The 22,104-nt window shown below is 43.4% G+C and overlaps 1 protein-coding gene across 2 annotated transcripts in view; it reads left to right on the forward strand.

Annotated features, from left to right (window-relative positions):
- Nucleotides 1–22,104, forward strand: part of NEXMIF (neurite extension and migration factor) — a 207,584-nt gene that overhangs the window by 99,692 nt on the left and 85,788 nt on the right. For both annotated transcript variants that reach the window (XM_080989719.1, XM_080989720.1), the window contains exon 2: nucleotides 17,851–17,959. The gene's annotated coding sequence lies outside the window, so the exon portion shown is untranslated. The remainder of the gene's footprint in view (nucleotides 1–17,850; nucleotides 17,960–22,104) is intronic.

Raw genomic sequence — 22,104 nt, forward strand, 5'->3', positions numbered from 1 at the left:
CCAGTTGCAAACGACTCTTGGGTTGCGGTGCTCATCTTGCTTTACAGGCCGAGGGAGCCAGCATTTGTCCGCAGACAGTTTTTCCAGGACATGTGGCCAGCATGACTAAGCTGCTTCTGGCGAAGCCAGAGCAGTGCACGAAAATGCCGTTTACCTTTCCGCTGGAGCGGTACCTATTGATCTACTTGCACTTCATGCTTTCGAACTGCTAGGTCGGCAGGACCTGAGACTGAGCAATGGGAGCTCACCCCATTGCAGGGCCTCAAACCACTGACCTTCCAATCAGCAAGTCCAAGCAGCACAGTGGTTTAAACCACAGCGCCACCCATGTCCCCCATAGTTTCATTAGGACTATCAATAAAGGACCACAACAAATGAATACAATACTGTCCAAATCTTGAATTATAGTAATAAAAAATCATAGGATCATAGAACTACAACATTGGAAGGGACCCAAACCTGTGTTTAAAAACCTCCTGTGAAGTCCACACTTTCCAAGGTAGTACCTTCCACTGTTGAACAGTTCTTATCATCAAAAGGTTGCCAACTAAGATGGGCCACTGGCATGATCCAGCAGACTTCTTCTTATGCTCTCCATCAGTGGCAAGAGCAAGGGAAATGGAGCAGCAGGTTCTACTTGCCTTAGCATCTCCTTCTGGGCAGTGGAGCAGATTGGCCCAGAAGGAGACAGGTCAGGAAGAAGGGAAATATTCAGGGCATTTTGCTTAAGGGCATCACAAAACTTGAAGTTAGCACTGCTGGGACCACAGCCTTCTGTCTTTCCCACCCCAAAATTTTCTTGTTTTCAAAGCTGGATGGTGTCCAGTTCTCTAGGAACAGAATGCTGTGGACTCCTGATGTTTTTCAGTTTTGCCTCTTGGTTCAGCCTTCGTGTGTGTGTGTGTGTCTCTCTCTCTCTCTGTGTGTGTGTGTGTGTGTGTGTGTACGTCCATGTGAGTGTGTGTTCCCCTAACATTGTTCTCACCCCCCCCCCCGCATGTCCACTGAGCAACAAATCAATGGCTGTTAATACACAGTGAGAGAGGAACATCAGGCACTCTGAGAGTGCAGATATTACAAATCTTTTGAGTGGAAGAAGAGAACTAAGAATGTTTAGCAGTTTCATAGCAGTTTTCACTATGAATTTCAAATCGCTCTACAAATGTGAATGAATTTAGCCTCTTCTACAAAACTCTTTGAGACTGGAAGCTTTTGCCTTGTTGCAGATGGAGAGAGGCAGAAAGAAGTCAAAGGTTGCATTTTAAGCCCTGGTTCAGCCAGCAAAAAAAGCCTGTGATCAGAAACCTTTCAGGACACTAAGAAACAAGGCACAAGCACCCAAAGTGTGTTTTACAATAAATCCAGGGGTGCAATTTTGATTGTTGCCTTGGTGGGAGTTACCAATATATCTTGCCCACGTCTCCTGACTCCAATTCCTTGGGGCACGTTTTCAGCAATGCGCTTAATTTTTTACTCTTGGGTGGGGCATGGGGATAGACATGCAAATTAAAAAGTCAACAGCTCCCATGATAATGTGTGAACAAGCAAGCCTGATGGCTGATCTAGTACTCAACACTGTGGAATGTACCTTTGTGCCAATTACAAAACTGTGGATGAAAAATCCACTATGTTTGCTCTTAAAACTTTACATTTCATCTGCACCCAAAATGCAGAGCTTTTAGTGTTTGAATCCTCTTCCAGTTAATGGGGTGAGAAAAGTATGGTGGGCCTTATTGAAATCTACAACACCTGTCCCTGACTCCTAAATTTAACTGAATCATGACCTCATTTGTAGGCTTCTAGGAAATTCTAGCAGGTGAGAGGATAATTCAAACATCAGCAGCGGGGGATTCAGTCTTCTAGACTGTGTCAGTTTCACATGTCTTTATTCATTCATAAGTCAATTCCGTCCTGCTTCTGGCATCAATCTGCAATTCTTTTTAACTGCATAGAAATTCACATTTTTGCATGCAGTTCTTCCTAAAATGCTCGCTCCTTGGTATATTTTGTTGAGGTTAGAACTGTACTAGAAAATTTGCAGGTGTGAAAACAGGAGGATGCTCATATTCCATTGAAATCGGGTTTGTTTGTTTGAAAATTAGACTGAATGAAATCATTGTGCCTCCCTAGCATGGGGGGAAAGCAGTACACACAGGTCCCATTATCAGAATACTCACCACCAAAACACAATGAATTATACCCAAATCTTGCTGCACAAATGACTGATTCAGATATTCAAGTTTGTTCATTTCAATCTTGACTTTCAAATTTATTTATTTTTTAAAATGATTCCATGCAGCAAGAGGAAAACAAATGAAAAAATACATGAAAAATACCAACAATGCATCCTTCTTTATTAAAAATCTAAACAGCACTGAGACAAAATTAAAGCCAGTACTCCTCAGCAAGTGTTCTTTGTGAATCTTTATAGCTTGCCTCTATCATGGACTGACTGGGTTCCTTTACTCCAGGTCCTTGTTGGGCCTGCTGCCTGAGTACTATGAGGGGACCAAGGCAGGAAATGCTGTCTGAATCAACCTTAACAAAACAACAACAAACAAACCTATGGTCACGTAAAGCATCTTCAATAAACACACAAGATGTAACTGGCTGTGTTCTTAGATAAATAAGGTATACTTTCATTGTATCAGTGGTCCTTTCACAGAGTCTAGACAAGGATTTCTGGAATATTGGCCTTGTTTCGCCGTCCTGGGCTTCATCAGTAGTTAAAGCACATATGTGATATTACACACTGTATATGTAATATACAGCTACTACCATGCCATAAGATCCACTGTCCTGTAATATCACATATGTGCTATAACTACTGATGAAGCCCAGGACGGCGAAACAAGGCAAATATTCCGGAAAGGATTTTGTGGAACTGTAACAACCTCTCATGTGGATTGTTTGGACTTTATGAACAAACAGGTGGAATAGACACCATTACACAGATGGACCTTATGCATGAACTGACTAGAGAATGATCTGATCCACTGGGTCTTCTGCTTTGTTCGTTTGTTGAACTTTATGAATTACTTCTGTTGAAATTTGATACAATGAATAGTATACCTTATTTATCTAAGAACACAGCTGGATATGTCTCGTGTGTTTATTGAGCCTGAATCAACCTGGCACCTTTGTGACATCCTGCTATTTCTGTTATTGATACTACACTTGGATGGGATTGCATTGTGCATATTTTTTTTGTAAACTGCTTTGAAAACCCTTTCTGGGTGTGAGTTTGGATGTGTAGGTATTGCAAATAGCTTGGGATACAAACTTTGCTACTGATTTAGTTACACAATTGCGTATCCTTGCCTGTATGAATTCTTCTAATAAACTTTTTAAAAATCAATTTTACCTAATATACACATTTTTGCAAAGCCGTTCTCCCTTATATTGCACTTTGGTATGTTATTCTCACCAGTATATGAATTTAGTGTGCACTTTTACTCCAGTAATACATTTTTGTGTGCATGCCACTTGGCAGGAGAACTGCATTGCAAAATTCAGATCAGGGTGACTTTTGAAGGACGGTTCTATGTTCACATATTGTTCACATAGTCATGGTTCACATATTGTTTTGGAAAGTGTGAGAACTGTAGTTTAGCCTTTAAATGTGAACTAAATTGAATTTCTGCCTCATCCCTGGGAAGAGCAATAGCTTGGCAGTAGGGCATCTGCCTTGCATGCAGAAGGTCCCTTGTTTTGGGCATGTCCAGGCAGAGATGGGAGAGATACATGCCTGGAACTTGGAGAACCACTGCCAGCCAATGTAGGCAGTCTAGATGGACCAAGAGTCTGATTTGGTGTAAAGTTGGGTTTTTTCCTGTTACTGTGTTTTATCTCACACTCTACCGAGAGAGAGAGAGAGAGAGAGAGAGAGAGAGAGAGAGAGAGAGATTATCTACATGGGGGGGGGGGGAGGTTATGATTATATGTCTCTTTGGATCTGTCCTAAGGCCTCGTTCCATCTGCTCTCTGTCATATTAGTGCTGCTCACAGCCTTGAATTACTGCAGCATTCTGGGTTGTATGGCCTCTAGAAGAATCACTCTTTCCCTCACTGCCAGGAAGTGCCATGGGAGAAAGGGACTTTTGTCCAGCTGTAGATGTGATGGAGTAAAGAACTTTTTTGAGGGGTTCAAAACATTCATGGACCACCCAGGAGTGGAATCCAAGGTGATTTGCAGAGCCCTGTTTCCCCAGTATTTTGTCTAGTTTATAGATGGGACCTCAGGATGGACCTTAGACCCACTTGGGTCCCTAAGATCTCTGAGGCAGAGTCCCACTGCCCTATAGCTATGTAGGCCTTGTCTGACACAGAATTACTGTTGGAAATATCTTGGTTTGGGATCACCACCACCATCACCACCATCATCATTATTTGTACTCCACTCATTTGTCTGGGTTGCCCCAACCACTGAAAGTAGTTTCCAACAAATATAAAACCTTTCTTCTCCATGTTATCAGGAATGATCAGATTTTTCTCTCTTCATCTCTATACAGAGGGCAGGCCCATTATAATTGTTATTATATATTCATTTATACACCATGTAAAAATGATACACAGAAAATAGCATTGTGAGGGAGAACCTTGTTTCTTTAGGGCCAGCTATTTGTGTACAATGAGCTGTTGTTTTCCCATCCTGGAAGCATTCAGACATGCAACCCCTCACCTGCACCGCAGGGGCAGAGGAAAGGGGGTGCGGTGGGGGCTGGCCACCCCAGGTGCCACCACAGAAGAGGGTAACAAAATGCTGGGTGGTGCTCACCATGGGGCCTGCAGCACGCCCGAGCCACACGTCACGCCTGGGAGAGACGCGGTGGCTTGGGCATGCGCAGGCTCCGCGCTGCCCAAACGGTCTGGCCGCTGCCTTCCCCCCAGCTGTAGGGCGGCTGAGTGGGAGGGAGCAGGCAGACTCCGGAGGCCGCATGGTGCACCCTGCCCCTGGGTGCACCGTCCCAGGCACCGGAGCAGCTTCCTCTATTGCTGCTGCCCCATACACTCCAGGAAAAGCATTGCTGCCTGTTTCTACTTATTTGTACTTATCAGTCAGCCCTCAGACTTTTGTCAACTAGGTGCAATACTTTTAAGTCTTGTAACATTCAAAGGAAGCGCTTGCTTAGGCTGCAGGTTCTGTAGTCCAGGTCCAGCTTCTGGTAATCCCAAGATTGCTACAGCAGTGGTAGCATTTGTGATGCTGCCTGTTTAGAGCTGGTTGTTATAACGTGACCTGGGGGAACCTCGTAGTTCCCCTGGCAACTGCTTGCACTTCCACAGGAAAGCCGCCTGACAGCTGGAAAACTCGCTGTGGACTATTTTTACTCCTCAAAGCACTAGGAAGAAAAACGACAGTTTAGGGCTGACCTGAGGATTTGAGTCTGGTTCCTTTAGTGCAGACAGATCTATGAAATGATGCAGTAAGACAGCAGACTTTTCAAATCCCTCCTGCCCCGCCCCCTTTAGCTGTAGGGGTGTGTCTGATTAATATCTGCCCTTACAAAAGCAAATATGGAAGCTGGGGGAATAAATCCTGCTAACAGTATGCCCCCAAATATGTGTCACTTGTGTAGCTATTTACTACTGCAGGCAAAACAAATAGCACCACAAGCGTTTGAATAGGGGCACTCCAAAAATGAGCATCAGATGCCTGCAAAAATGCTCTAAATGAGGAGGGGGTGTCCTGTTGTGCAGCCTGCATTTCTCAGTCTTGCAAGTGCCTGGCACTGCTGCTTCTGCCTCCCTCTTCTTCTTCTCCAAAGACCCAGTGACTTGTTATAGCAGCACACACTATATCATCATAGTTACAGATAGGTAGCCGTGTTGGTCTGCCATAGTCAAAATAAAAAAAATCCTTCCAGTAGCACCTTTAAGACCTCACCAACACACCAACAGAACCTCGACCAGGAACTTTCTATCTTCTACCTAAAATACACAAACCAGGAAATCCAGGACGCCCCATCATTTCAGGTATTGGCACTATTACAGTGGGTGTCTCCGGTTATATGGACTCTGTTCTGAAACCATATGCCATCAGTGCTCCCAGCTATGTACGTGACACCACAGATTTTCTGAGGAAAATACAATCTTTAAATAATCTTCCCAACAACACTATACTAGCTACTATGGATGTGGAATCTCTGTATACCAACATCCCACACAACGATGGTTTACAAGCTATAAGGAACACCATTTCAGATAAAACCACAGCGGACCTTGCCACCAAACTCTGCCAATTTGTCCTTACCCACAACTACTTCAAATTCGGTGATGACCTGTTCCTTCAGATCAGCGGCACAGCAATGGGCACCCGCATGGCCCCACAGTATGCCAACATCTTCATGGCAGATTTAGAACAACGTTTCCTAAACTCCTACCCACTCAAACCTCTCTTGTATCTGCGATACATTGACGATATTTTTATCATCTGGACACATGGTCAACAGACCCTGGACACCTTTCACCAGAAATTTAATGATTTTCACCCCACAATCAACCTTACAATGAATCAATCTATGCAAGAAATACATTTTTTGGACACTACTATAAAAATACAGGATGGGCGCATGGACACCACCTTATACCGTAAACCAACTGACCGACAAACATATCTACATGCCTCTAGCTACCATCCCAAACATACCAAACAGTCCATTGTATATAGCCAGGCACTACGTTACAGCCGCATCTGTTCCAATTCTACAGACAGAGACTCTCACCTAAGAGATCTACAGCAAACCTTTTCAGAACTAAAATACCCAGCAGATGAAGTTAGACAACAGATCAACAGAGCCAGACTTATACCCAGAGAGAACTTGCTGCAAGACAGACCCAAAAAAGAAAATAACAGAACACCTCTAGTCATCACATACAGCTCCCAAGTTAAAACTGTACAACGCATCATCAGAGATCTACAACCTCTCCTGGACAATGACAGTTCTCTTTCTCAAGCTCTGGGAGGAAGACCTTTCATTGCCTACAGACAGCCACCCAATCTTAAACAAATCCTAACCCACAATAATACTACAACCAGACTTAACACGGACACTGGCACCAGAGCCTGCAATAAACCCAGATGCCAACTTTGCTGCCACATACACCCGGACAACACCATTACTGGCCCCAACAACATCACACATACCATCTCGGGACTATTCAATTGCTCATCATCTAACATTGTGTATGGCATCAAATGCCAACAGTGTCCTTCAGCTCTCTATATTGGACAAACAGGCCAAACCTTACGCCAAAGAATAAATGGACATAAATCTGACATCAAGAATCACAAAACAGAGAAACCAGTAGGAGAACACTTTAATCTCCCAGGACATTCTATACAAGATCTCAAAGTAGCTGTTTTACTACAAAGGAATTTCAGAAATAGACTGGAAAGAGAAGCTGCTGAATTGCAACTCATTACCAAACTTAAAACCATGGAGAAACCTGGTTTGAACAAAGACATTGGATTCTTATCCCATTATACATGACTAAGCCATTTCTCACCTTCTCACCCCTTGCCTTTTCCTGTAAGACCCATTACAGTCGTTAAGAGTCGTCAGCAGGCTCATCCCAGCTATCTGCCAATCTCCCATTCCCACCACCCTTCTGAGTAATACCCCTCCCCACCTTCTCACTATATAGAAGGATCTGGCAACTTCTGTTTCAGTGTATCTGAAGAAGTGTGCTTGCACACGAAAGCTCATACCAAGAACTAACTTAGTTGGTCTTAAAGGTGCTACTGGAAGGATTTTTTTTATTTTGACTATATCATCATAGGAATTTGTATCCCATCCTTCCTCCTAGTGAAGCCCAGGGTGGCAAACAGATATACAATTTGAAAAAAAAATCAAAGCAAAGGACATTCTAAATCAGATTTAACATTCTAAAAAAAGAAAAAAAAGCTTAGGGGTACTTTCATTTTCCTACTCATTGAAATACTGCCCCTCAATGTGACCAAACTTAGATTCACAAAATGTTTAGGGATATGCATCCCCCTGCATTCCCTGGGAAAAAAGCACTGCTAAAAACAACTGTAATTATAAAACCTCAGAAAGCAGCTACTGTTAAAAACATTCTAAAAACAATTGACAATTAAAAACATTCCTCCATCCAATTATTTCAGGGTGCCCTAAACAATATTATTCAGTCACCAAATGTTTTGGGTAAAGAGGGATGTTTTCAATTTCTTCTTTAAAGTTAATCATGATAGAGGCAGGTGCATGTCACTAGGGAGGGCATTCCACAGCCAGGGATCCAGTGCTGAAAACAATCCTAGTATCATAGATAAGCACCATAGATACAGGCCCTGGGGAGGCATGTTCCCACAGTGGCACAGAAACACTTTCTGAAGCACTCACTGCCACTTCTGCCCCTGTTGCTTCACTGGCCCCCAGCTAAGTTTGAGTTAGGGATGAGGGAAGTGGCATTGGTAGGCAGCAATGGCTGCCCTGATGACTCCCAAGAAGAGAGGAGAGGAGGCTGAGGGAATACTCCACAAGGCAGGATGTTCAAAAAAAGTGTGAGAGGCTGTCTGCTCTGCAGGCAAGGGGTGACTTAACTGGGCTCCTGAGCCCCACAGGAGTGCCACAGAAAGAATGCAGCTAATCAAGGGAGCCGCGGACCCAAAAAGGTTGGAAACCTCTGCACTAAGATTTCAGATTCAAATCACAGCATTCCCATAAAGCTCACACTGTCACCTTGAGCCTTTTGCAGCCTCTCAGTATAACCTACATTACAGGATTGTTGTGAGGAAAAAATGTGTGAAGGGATCATGTACAGATCTTCAACAGATAAATGAAGTGAAATAAATTTTAAAATAGATAATTAAAATAGGCCTAAATATATCTCTTAAATTTGTTGTCGTTTAGTCATGTCCGACTCTTCGTGACCCCATGAACCAGAGCACGCCAGGCACTTCTGTCTTCCACTGCCTCCCGCAGTTTGGTCAGACTCATGCTGGTAGCTTCGAGAACACTGTCCAACCATCTCGTCCTCTGTCATCCCCTTCTCCTTGTGCCCTCCATCTTTCCCAACATCAGGGTCTTTTCCAGGGAGTCTTCTCTTTTCATGAGATGGCCAAGGTATTGGAGCCTCAGCTTCACGATGTGTCCTTCCAGTGAGCACTCAGGGCTGATTTCCTTAAGAATGGATAGGTTTGGTCTTCTTGCAGTCCATGGGACTCTCAAGAGTCTCCTCCAGCACCATAATTCAAAAGCATCAATTCTTCGGTGATCAGCCTTCTTTATGGTCCAGCTCTCACTTCCATACATTACTACTGGGAAAACCATAGCTTTTATTATACGGACCTTTGTTGGCAAGGTGATGTCTCTATTTTTTAAGATTGCTTTTCTCCCAAGAAGCAGGAGTCTTTTAATTTTGTGGCTGCTGTCACCATCTGCAGTGATCATGGAGTCCAAGAAAGTTAAATCTCTCACTGCCTCCATTTCTTCCCCTTCTATTTGCCAGGAGGTGATGGGACCAGTGGCCATGATCTTCGTTTTTTTGATGTTGAGCTTCAGACCATATTTTGCGCTCTCCTCTTTCACCCTCAGTAAAAGGTTCTTTAATTCCTCCTCACTTTCTGCCATCAAGGTTGTGTCATCTGCATATCTGAGGTTGTTGATATTTCTTCTGGCAATCTTAATTCCGGCTAGGGATTCATCCAGCCCAGCCTTTCACATGATGAATTCTGCATATAAGTTAAATAAGCAGGGAGACAATATACAGCCTTGTCGTACTCCTTTCCCAATTTTGAACTTTTAAATAGATACAGTTTTAAAAAAACACATTATTATCTTACAATATATAGTTCAAAACAAGCCTTTCATTGTGACTTGCATTGCATGCCCATCAACACACAGAGGAAAGTTGCCTCCAATGCCCAATTCAGGCATAGGCAAACTCGGCCCTCCAGAGGTTTCGGGACTACAATTCCAATCATCCCTGACCACTGGTCCTGTTAGCTAGGGATCATGGGAGTTGTAGGCCAAAAACATCAGGAGGGCTGAGTTTGCCTATGCCTGGCCCAATTGGTTAATTTTACAGAAACTCAGAGAAGGCAGCCAAATCTGCAATCCTAGGCACACTCACCTGTGAGTTATGCATCCCTATAGCCACTTTCCCAGGCCCATTAGCCACAATTGGCTGCATGCAACACCCTTTCCTATGCTCGTTAAAGCCACATGAGGAACTTGGGCAAATTGCAAAGGTGCTTCTTCCAACCTTGTTGCATGGGGCATGCTCCATATGCTTCTCGTTAACAACTAATCACATCCTCCTGCTAAGCTCTTGGTCTTAGAACTATTTCTTTCATAATTCATTCATTCACTTATTCATTCATTCACTTTATAGCTCTTTTTCTCCAGTCCCACTTCAGATGGTGGTTTTTTGGAAGGCAAGTGCTAGACATAGTTCACTGATTTGGACCCCATGGCAGAATATGGTTTAGAGCTCTCTCATAATTCTAGAACTTGTGCTCATCCAGTGAAACTGACTGGGGGTCAGACAAAAGGAAGTAGTTCTTCACATATGGCATAGCTACAACTATTAACTTTGCTAACCAGAAGATTTCATGATAGCCCCCAACATAGAGACACTATGCCTCTGAATGCCACCTGTTGAGAAACGTGAGTGGGAAAGGACTGTTGTGCTTATGTCCAGCTAGTGTCCTTTCCAGAATCATCTGGCTGGCCACTATGAGAATAGTACACTAGACTAGAAGAGCATTGGTTCTGATCCAGCAGAGCTTGTTTTGTAAGAGGGAAGCCACCTGCAAGAGGGGAAGTGGGAACAAATGAGATATGGTTTTGAGAAGCTTTGGGCAGCTTCCTGCTCTCCAAACGTTTTGAACTACAACTCCCTATTGTACCAAGTCTGCATATCAAACCTCCGTTCAGTCAGAAGCTTAGCCTTACTGGGAAGATCACAAGAAAACAATTTGCAGACCTTAGCATCTGCATTTGCCTTATCAGGGTCTCAAGGCCAACTCTGACCAGTGTGCTAATTGGTAATGCATTCCTCAATTCGAAAGTCAAGTGGGCGTCACCAGCTGGGAGTTTTAAAAAGTTAGCCTTCTGATTAGCTACCAGTTACATGGTACAGCTAACCCCACAGCTGTGCCCACTTTTGCTGCATTTTTCTTACTTTCTTTCCTGATCATCTCCTTGAGCAACATCTCTCTGAGGGGCCAAGGTATGCCGGTAAGAAGTTATGCTGTTTAAGTTTCTTATTTTATTCATATTTGGTAACAGGCCCATGCTATACTGCTAAATTATTTAATCTAATTATTTAATTATTATATTTAGAATCTAATTATTATTTATAAATGTATGTTCTACAAGTTGGTGTGGTTATTTGGTAATTTTTGTCTAAAATGTTTGAAGGGCACCAGGTTGGCAGCCGTTGCTTTGGAAGATTGTCTGAGTTGTCTTGAGTCAGTGTTGATAGACTTTTCTGAACTGGAACTTTGCTTAAGCCTTAGGAGAAAATGAGCCTAATTTCTATTCCGATAGATAATAATTGCTTTTGCTGCCTTGCAGTCTGGGAGCAGTTAGTGTGTACTGTTTCTCCCCATTTCTTCATTGGTATGCATTGAGCCTTGCTATCGTTACCTGCTCCTGGTTCATAAGACCTCTATTCTTGAACATACTGAATTTTGCTGGGCTGTGTCCGCAAAACACGTTTTCCTTTTTGCAACTTGGTAGCATTGCAAGTTATGAAGTAGAAGGTGCACGGCATTTCTTGTGTATGTAAGTCAGTGAGAAACAGTCTTGAAACTGGACGCTGGGAATAGAGACCTTGATGTCGGGTAATCTCAGGAGCGCAATTTGTTAGATTTAATGCAGCAACCATGAAGAAGCAACTGAACCTCTGCCATTATGATCAGGGTTTACTCTTCCTAGCTCCAGCTGCAGCTTTTATTGTGTCCTTTCTGAGAAAACAACTTCAAATTGCAGGGCTTTGTAGCTTCGCTAAAAGCACTGTCCCCATTTACCCTCTGCAGCTCCAGTTTCTAAAACAAGCAGGTTCTTATGGAGTTAACACTGCTTTTAGAAATAAAATAAAAATAAAGCAAGCGCTTGTTGCATAATACTATCTGTTGTTTCCTTGCCACGCCCAACTCACATTTTTCATACCTTCTAAAATGTACCGTAATTGGTGGCACCTTTTCTTCCAGATTTCAAAATAGTTAATGCAAACTTTCCGTGGAAGTGTGTGTGTGTGTTAAACCTTGAGAAGCCTGCCACCATCAGTCCTGGGGAAGAAGCATTGCGTTTGAATTTAAAATGGGGGTTTAAAATTGTTGTTTAGGCTGCATTCTCTCGAGGTCATCTGTAACGGCTATATGTTGGCACTGGGTAAATGGTCACCATTTCACTCTTTCTGTTACCCTTTTGTGTCTCTTTCTCCCCTTTACCTGATACTGTATAGGCAGCTTGGCTTGGAAGAGAGCTTTTTTTAAGAGAACAAAAACACACACACTTTCATCTCTTTACTTTATACCTGGCCATGCTCAGTTGTTTTCCTTCCTTCCTTTTTTTCAACCCCCCCCCCCCCTTGAATTGTTGGACTTTGGAAGAGAGTTTTAAAAGGGAAATGGGAAATGAGATCAATGTGAGAATAATGTCCACTGCAAGGCAACTCCATATATTGTGCATCCAGATATTGTCCTTTACACTAGCTTGTGGAAAATGTGACCTCTGTTTCTCCAAAGCAATTATCAATAAGTTTGGAAGTGTATGGGGTTTTCTGTGTTTTCATTTTAAACAATGACTCTGTTCTAAATCAATAGGCAAGGGCCGTAGCAGCCTCCTGTCTTCCTATAAATTTGTGTGCACAATTTCTCTGCCTTAAAAATTAGTTCCACATAGCTGTTGTCTCACTGAGCTTTGGAAGTTTGTATTAATCAGCTAGTTCACATATTGTTGCTTCATTAACCTACTTGTTTTAAATGTTTCTAAATTTCATAGAAGGTATGCTGTTAATGAAGGAATTCACCTTGTGTGTGAATTATTCCTCCTGAAAAATCACATTTTAGGTTAGCAGCTAAACACTGACTTTAAAAAAGAGAGGATACTCATGTGGTATGTGTGTTAACCCAGAAAGGCATTTTAAATAAGTAGTTTGGAAATTACAAATATTAAAGCTTTTACTGTATTACATTGTGTTGTTTAGTCGCTTAGTCGTGTCCGACTCTTCGTGACCCCATGGACCAGAGCATGCCAGGCACTTCTGTCCTCCACTGCCTCCCACAGTTTGGTCAAACTCATGATGGTAGCTTCGAGAACACCATCCAACCATCTCGTCCTCTGTCGTCCCCTTCTCCTTGTGCCCTCCATCTTTCCCAACACCAGGGTCTTTTCCAGGGAGTCTTCTCTTCTCATGAGGTGGCCAAAGTATTGGAGTCTCAGCTTCAGGATCTGTCCTTCCAGTGAGCACTCAGGGCTGATTTCCTTAAGAATGGATAGGTTTGGTCTTCTTGCAGTCCATGGGACTCTCAAGAGTCTCCTCCAGCACCATAATTCAAAAGCATCAATTCTTCGGCGATCAGCCTTCTTTATGGTCTAGCTCTCACTTCCATACATCACTACTGGGAAAACCATAGCTTTTACTATACGGACCTTTGTTGGCAAGGTGATGTCTCTACTTTTTAAGATGCTGTCTAGGTTTGTCATTGCTTTTCTCCCAAGAAGCAGGCGTTTTTTAATTTTGTGGCTGCTGTCACCATCTGCAGTGATCATGGAGCCCAAGAAAGTAAAATCTCTCACTGCCTCCATTTCTTCCCCTTCTATTTGCCAGGAGGTGATGGGACCAGTGGCCATGATCTTCGTTTTTTTGATGTTGAGCTTCAGACCATATTCACCATCAAAAAAATGAAGATCATGGCCACTGGTCCCATCACCTCCTGGCAAATAGAAGGGGAAGAAATAGAGGCAGTGAGAGATTTTACTTTCTTGGGCCCCATGATCACTGCAGATGGTGACAGCAGCCACGAAATTAAAAGACGCCTGCTTCTTGGGAGAAAAGCAGTGGTCCTCAAGAAAGGTTGGAAACAGAGGATAAAGATATTCTGCTGTTTCCTCTATACAATTTATAGCCTATACAATTTATAGCCTATACAATTAAATTCTGCTCAGTGAAGACCCAATGAAAATAATGAATCAACTTCATTGTGTCTACTCTAAGTAGGACTAACATTGAATGCCAGTTGGTAAAGGAATCAAGTCATCAAAGCATCTGCACTAATAAAGTAATTATAATGAACAAATTGATTTTTGGGTGGGGTGGGGTTGGGGAGCAGCAGAGATATAATGGCTTGCCAAATGAGAGGTTTGGAGAGGTTTAGTGCTGCTGATGGTAGAGATTATACAAGGTATTTGTGACATCCTTGATGTGCTAAGCTGGAAGTAGATATTTTTCGTCCATAATGAAATTTATAGAGGTTCCCCTTCCCCCCTGCAATTGTGCATTATGTTATTACCATGCCCTTTCCCCAGTGTTGCTGCTAGACAAATAACTGTTACTTTAGCACTTCTGTGCCAGCTGTTGAAATTTCTGTGTGTTGACATTTTTTTTAAGAATGCTTTAAAGGCAGAAGCAAATTAGTAGGCAGTAGCTTTTAATGTATTTTAATAAAGTGTTTGTCTGCAGAGAGGAAAGACTGAAAACCTCTCTCTCCTACCCCAATCCTTTTGAGAAAGAAGCTGGAATAAAAATCCTACAGGGTCTCCCTCTCTCCCTCTCACACATGCATGCAGTGCCTGCTGCAAGGCATTGATGCTGCGCTGAAAGGCTTTCAAAAGGTATGTGCACTGATTTGTCAGAAAAGATGATAGCTCATCGTTAGGCAGTTTGGTCACATATGTTATGTCGGGCAGCAGTTTGATCAGTTGAAGCCCATGTTGTAACACAAGACAAAATACATTGGTAAAGCTTGCTTTCTTAGTGTGGAGCAGCGAAAAGACTCCCTGAAATCTAATGCAAACATCTATTAATGCCAATGATGTCCTCATGGAGTGACATGTAGCATGCTTGAGTAGAAGCAGCCTGCTTTCCACACCCTTCTGCACCCTCCTTCTCTCACTGGAAGACATAGTGGGACAAGAGGAAGTTCCCCAAAGAAGAATTTATCCAACCAGCCCTGCATTCAGTTAGCAGTTATTTTGCCTCTGAGTGCTGCATTACAGCTGCGCCTGCTCTCCGAGGCATTGGGAAATATGCACAGTGGAAATGACTTGTAAATAGAGCAGCGCAGAGGGTTAATGGGAGTACACAGCATAGGAGTGCAAAAGGTGTTCATAAAGCCATGTCTGTCTGTGTTTGTGCGCAGAAATCCTCTCCGGGATTGTTAATTAGGGCACCTGGTGTAGTTCCTTTTTTTTGGAGGGTGGGAGCCAGCTTTATCAATCGACATAGAAAGTTACACTGCAGGTTTCCTCATTTTGATTAAGATGCTTGTATAAATAATTAGGCACTTTTGGTTTATTGCTCTCTTTCTCTCTTGCTCTGTCTCCCTCCTTTAAACCTGTTTTTCATTTCCATACACAGTAAAAATTGGCAAATGCATTTTATTTTGATGAGGTAGCACCCTCCTTCTAACAATAAACAAGCACTTGCTGCTTTATAATGCACAATTGCCATTTATGTTCCTTCTGTTTCTCCCACCAATAAGTCCAATGGGGTAAATAATTGGGATTTCAAGAGCTGCCTTTTCATATTTTGGTTTCCACAATGGGAGAATCAGGAATGCAGGACCCCCTCTTTACAGGAACAAAACATCCCCAAATCTTTCTCTCACACACCCCTTTTAAATATAGCAGCCCTAGGTAAGGTGCTTGGTTTCTTTTTTCTTACTTTCCATTTTTAAGCTAAGAGGGCTGCATTTAAACTGGAGATCAGCTTTGTATCCCACTATCTGAATAGATCTCTCAAACATTACATCTGTACTCGAACTACTCCTCCGTAGAACAAAAGTGATGCCTTGAACTCCCCAGGTTATTGAGGAAATAAAACACATTCAGAACTAAGAAGTGTTTTCATGGGCTGCAGAGAGGGTTGCATGTATTTCTTGTGTCCATTCTCACACCGCACACAGAATTTAGTGTCTGGCTTGTTAAATGGCGCTTTGAGAAATTCAGCTTTGCAAATTCTGATTTATTTCCAAAGATAGCAGCTGTCCAAAGCTGCTGGAAGAACTGGGAAGTCTGAATCTCCCTCCTCGAGTGCCCTGTGTGGTGAGGCATTATACCTACCTGCAAGTTGGAACATCTCCCTGGGTAGTGGAAGGGTTTCCAGGTGTTGGAGTGACTACGTCCATCCAGGTCAGCCACTGGCTCTCCTTAACAGGAAGGACTACAAGGGCCTCCTGCTCAGACTGGAACTTTGCCTAGGCAACAGTGGCCTTTCTGAGTAGCCCTCTGTCTGTTCTATGCCTTAACTGCCTTAGCACTGACCCCTGAGACCCTTACTTGCTTCATGCTCCCATTTAAAGACACCAGAAGAGCCCTGTTGAGTCAGACTAAACCCTATTTAGTTAGTTCCCACAGTGGTCAACCAAAGGTCCATGGGAATCCCCCAACAAGGACGTGAGTACAATGGTACTCCCCCTTTTATAGACTCATAGAATTGTAGAGCTGGAAGGGACCCAGAAGGGTCATCTAGTCCAACCCCTGCAATGATGGCTGATTATGGTGGAATCTAGACACACAAAAAAGCTATGAAAATTTGCCATAAGCTCACCATCACCATCTAGTGTCACATTTGTATAATGCATTTAAAACATCATATGCAGTCCTCTGCTTTCTCTCTTCATGCTAATGGGAACTGCAAAGTGAGCATGTGTTTAATTTGCATATGATAGAATTCAGAATTTTGGGAGGGTATGAAATGCAGGATATGTAGATTCCTGAGAGCAGATCTTGTGTATATGACAGAATTGTGTCTTTAACCCACAGTGTCTGTACATGCCAGCTTCCCATGCTGTGACATCAGGCCTCAGTTCACAACCTTAAGTGCGTTGTTTATTTATAAAAGTATTTCTATACCACCTTATCCTGCTGTTGTAAGGCTGCCATGCTGTAGTTCGCGTGTCTGCCAATAGGTGGCCACAGCAACTCCAGGGTGATGACAGAGCAGGCAGGTGAGCAAGTAAGCAGCACAGGTGGCAGGTCACAACACCAGTAATGTGGAGTGTTAAAAAAGGCACCATGTCTTGATTTCACTACCTGGATCAGTCTACTGTCACAGTGTGTCAGTCAGTAAATCACGCATAGTTCAAAGTTGGAATTTACTCCTCAGCAGCAAAAACACAATCAGACTTGGCTGAGCATCAGGTCTAATGAGCACAGCAGCTCATTCCCTGTGGGTCTGACTCCATTAAATGGAGTGGGTCTGACTCCAAAACTGAAAGTCCCCACCTCCCCTTAGCTAAGTCCCCTCCTTTCCAGGGCTTGTTCCAAGCAACTGGAGACTGTGCCTGCGCGCATGTCTTTCCAGTCCATGGCACCTATTCTACATGAAGAGAGGGAGAACCCAACACAGGGCTGCCATTTTCAGTGGCATACCATCATGCCCATTTCTGCCCAAAGAAGGCTCACTGCTGAGGCTTTTATGTTTGATTCTCTTTGTCTGCTTTCTAACCTAAACAAATCAACAAACCAAGTGAGTGTTTTAGAAGTTAGAATGAGAAGATCGCAGCTTCTGTTATCATGGAGCTGGGGCTTTGCCTCTTTGCTTGAAGCAAACTGCTTTTGTTCCGTTGTGCTGATCTCTCGCATGTTGCTTCACCCACCCAAGCCTTTGCATTATTTGTTCTTAATCCATTCCTTCTCTTGATGTTGTTTGCAGATCTCCTGTGTTCCTAGCACTGTTCCTAGGAGTGTTAGAGACCAGCTGGGGAGAAGGGAATGCTTCTAAACAAGCCTATGGGTATTTCTTACTGAGGACTGCTTCCATGGTAAGTCGGCAAAGATGGTGCATACATTTCACATTTGCATAGTATCTTCCCATTGGATTTGCTGCCGGGAGTACAAACTCTGCTCTGGGAATGCCAGCTTTGCAGAGCCTGATAGTAATGTGCACCTCCAGCTCCCCCTGCTGCCCCTCTTACTTATTAAAAAGGTAAAGGACCCCTGACAGCTAAGTCCAGTCGCTGACGACTCTGGGGTTGCGGCACTCATCTCACTTTACTGGCTGAGGGAGCCAACGTTTGTCCTCAGACAGTTTTTCCGGGTCATGTGGCCAGCATGACTAAGCCGCTTCTGGTGAAACCAGAGCAGCGCACGGAAACACTGTTTACCTTCCTGCTGGAGCAGTACCTATGTATCTACTTGCACTTCGTGCTTTCGAACTGCTAGATTGGCAGGAACTGGCACCGAGCAACGAGAGCTCACTCCGTTGTGGGGATTCGAACTACCAACCTTCTGATTGGCATGCCCAAGAGGCTCGGTGGTTTAGACCACAGCGCCACCCACGTCCCTCTTACTTATTAGCAGCCCCCAATATTCCCACCACCCCTTCATCCCTTGGGGGCAGTGCCACCCAGTTTGGGAACCACTGGACTATCCTATCTTACAAGGGTTTTTGTGAGGATAAAAGGAGTGGTGAACAGAGCTGCGGACACACTGCCCTAAGCCCTTTGGAAGAAAGGAGGAAATAGAAATGCAGTATATACTCTTTTAACTCTTGACACCCTCAGGCAGTTAATATTTGCTAATGAAGAGAGGATGTGAATTGAAATATCTATGAGATGCTCAGTGGGACTCTAGGAATGAAGAGATAATTTGGTTAAGAGAGATGCATGTTGATTTCACTTCTTGTAATTTCATTCAGCTCTTTTCTGATCTTCAGCTGCTGCATTCATCTTTGCTTTGCCAGTCTTTTTACTGTGACGACCTTTTGCTGCTACAATGTGAGATATTCCTGCCTCTCCCTAATGAAAAGGAAAACCTTTTTGCCACATCTCTCTCCTGACCTTGGCGTACTTGGGAGCCAGTGCACTCAAATAGGAGAGCAGGGAATAATAATTGCACTCTTTGCGCTGTCTCTCTCGAGCATTGATACCTGCAGCTCCTGTGCCTTGACAGTTAAATCTGAAGATTACAATTGTTTTGGGAGAATCACAGTCACTTTGCTCTGCTCCTGCAAGCAGTGTTTTATGATTCAGTTAAAAATGTGTATTTTTGGAATAGGTCTCCAGTAGATCTAAGGAAATTAGATCTGTGACTGGTTGTCTGGGTCTTTTTCTATCTGTGTCAAGCTGACAGTTATGCTGGCATTGGGTCAAACTACACATTACATGTGAACACTGCATGTGAGCCATTGTGGTGGGAGTGCTGGGTTAGTGCTCACTTAGCCATGAGCTCACTGGGTGTCTTTGGGCTGGTCACCACCTCTCAGTCTCAACTACCTCACAGGGTTCTTGTGGGGATAACATGGAGAGGAGAAACATGTACTCCAAGGTGTACTCCTTGGAGGAAAGGGTGGGATAGAAGTATAATAGCAAATGACGAACACCTGTGACTGTTGCTTGACATACCTTTTCATCTTCAAAAAGCCACTATTTTGGCCGTAGAAGCATTGTAGCTCAGAGCATCTGTTACACATGCAGAAAGTCCCAGGTTCAATCCCCATCATATCCAGGTAGAGGTGGAAATGCTCCTGTCCTGAAACCCTGGAGAGCCACTGCCAGTCATTGCAGGTGATACTCAGCTAGATGGACCAGTGCTTTGACTTAATATAAGGCACCTTCCTGTGTTCTTATGTAGATAGGGGTGACTTTAGATGGTAAAAATGTGGCCAGAGTTACCCATTTCCCACCCAATGTTCTCAGTCCTGTTCTCCTGAAGTGGCTTTTCAACCATGCAAGAAGACTACCCATAGGTAGTTTGGCTCATAAAACCGTTTCTAAAACTTCACTTATGAGAGCAAGTTTAAGAGGACAGCACTAATCTCTCCCCCTGTTCTGGGGTGACCCTCTGCTGAAGTTTGGGTTAAAGGAAATGGGATGGGGGTAGAGATGATGTGCAAGGGAACTTAGGGCCTGCTCAGAAATGGGCACTTAATCTTTTAACTGTTGCTGTATTTGCCTCAGTTCCCCCGACCACTTACGGTACTCAATATTATATTTCTTGTTTTGAGTTGTGTGCGTGCACCACAGAAGCTGAGTAAAGTGGTTAAGCTCACCTCAGGAAACAGGTGTGTAGCAGTTATCTTTACTAGGCCAACACTAACATATACTCTTTATACTTAAACTATTTACAGATGTTGCAAGTAGTCATCTCTGAGCTTATTCAAAGTCCTGTCTGTGCTTGGCTCCACATGCCAAGTCCTGAGTTCAGTGGCTTGCAAAGTCCTGCAACTCTTCACAAAATCTCCAAAGTGTTCCACAATTGCAATTCATCTCCACGCTGTTGCAAACTCTGCATCAAGGTTTTCCTTTGGAGGCCTTAGTTTCCTCCAGGGAGGAGTGAACTGGGGTTTCCAGAGAAACACTCTATAAAGTGCCTTTAATGGATAACACATGGGACACACCACACAACACTGAAATTTTGGTTGTTGACTTTCCCAGTTCTACTTGATTGAAATTTCTGGGTGAGTCATGAGATTGAGATACTGGGGGCAAGGCTGGATTTGCCAAAATGAAAAGATGTTTGTGCAGAAATCTTCTGGAGAACTTGGAATCCCTTTTATGATACCCAATTGACTTGGGAGTTAAACAAGGATAGCTGATGTCTGAAATGTGTGCTTTTGAAGATCCCAGGTGATTCTAGAAAGGAATCATGAAGCTTGCTGAATGTTCTCAAGGGAAAATATAAAGTTTACGTGTCCTGTCAGTTGTGGAGTGTGACACAACTGTGTTGTTTTTTGTTTTGCTTTGCTCAGAATATGCATATTGAGAAGTGGTGCATTATTCTCTGTTTAAGCCTAACTTGTTTTTCTTTAGTAGCCTGGTAACCATAGGCAAACTTGAATTGCATGGAGGTGAGTGAATAGGTTGGTGTAGGAAGGATGAAGCACTGCATCCATCGAGGGCAGGCCACTTTCCCATCTCCTGGATGTGAGAACTTGGGATGGGCAACACCACTGCCTTTTTAGGGTTTGGAATGATCATGGAAAGGTCTGCCCTTTGTCAGGAAGAAAGACATCACATCATTGCTGTGCCAGCTAAAGCTAGTAAACTGCACCCATTGCCACCAGCATACCTGCTCTTTTTGAGGGTGAAACATTGTGTTTCAGTCACACTTCCATATGGATTTGCCCACCCACCACAGAGCACCATTTGGGCGCCTTCCAGATCTGATGTTCATAGAGAAAAATACAGTGGGAACTGTCCTAGAACAATGGGGTTTCTAGCTACACTATTTATGGTTTATACCATGCTCAGTTCTCTGGCTTCTTAAACTGTTTATAGAATCTCAGTTTATCCTCCTGATTTTCATTAATCTTAAAACTTTGATTAAAGCAGTTGTTGGTGGGGGAGGAAGTATCTGTTACAAAGGCCAATAGCAATTACATCACAGGAATGTATTTAGATTTTACTTTCTTTCTGGAGGAGGGGGGACTCCCAGAGGAATGACCATGTTAAGCTGTGAAGATACTGGCGGAGGAATTGTGCTAAAAAGCAATTAGTCGAAAATTTAGCAAAGTAGATTGAAAACCAAGTCTCCCTTCCCTCAGAATTGGCAGACTCTTGGCTGAGGCAATCCATGTGTTGTATTCTGGGCAGGAATTCTGAGGGATTCAAAGGAAAGGGTGGGGAGCATTCTACAGAGAGATATGGGTTTGGTTCTCCAGGAATATATATTTGGGCCAGGTGTGGACTTAGGTAGAACCACCTAACAGGTACAACACTCCAAAACAGATGGGATTTCTCAGTGCCTTACTGTGGCCAAAAAAATAAGATTTATAAAGGAAGTGTGTGAATGTGGGATGCTGTCTTTGACCATATTATTGTTTCTGTTTTGTGTCCCCCATCCCCCCGCCCTGCTTTGTTAAAAAGCTAAGTAAAATGGGCAGATTGGCCTGCCTGGGGAATAAAACAGAACAGCTGGTGCAGTTCTAAGGAGAACAGGGTGGAATAAATGGAAGGTTGCATGAAGC

This window comes from Podarcis pityusensis, assembly GCF_964106645.2.
Source record: "Podarcis pityusensis genome assembly, chromosome: Z".
In the NCBI taxonomy this organism is placed as follows: domain Eukaryota; kingdom Metazoa; phylum Chordata; class Lepidosauria; order Squamata; family Lacertidae; genus Podarcis; species Podarcis pityusensis.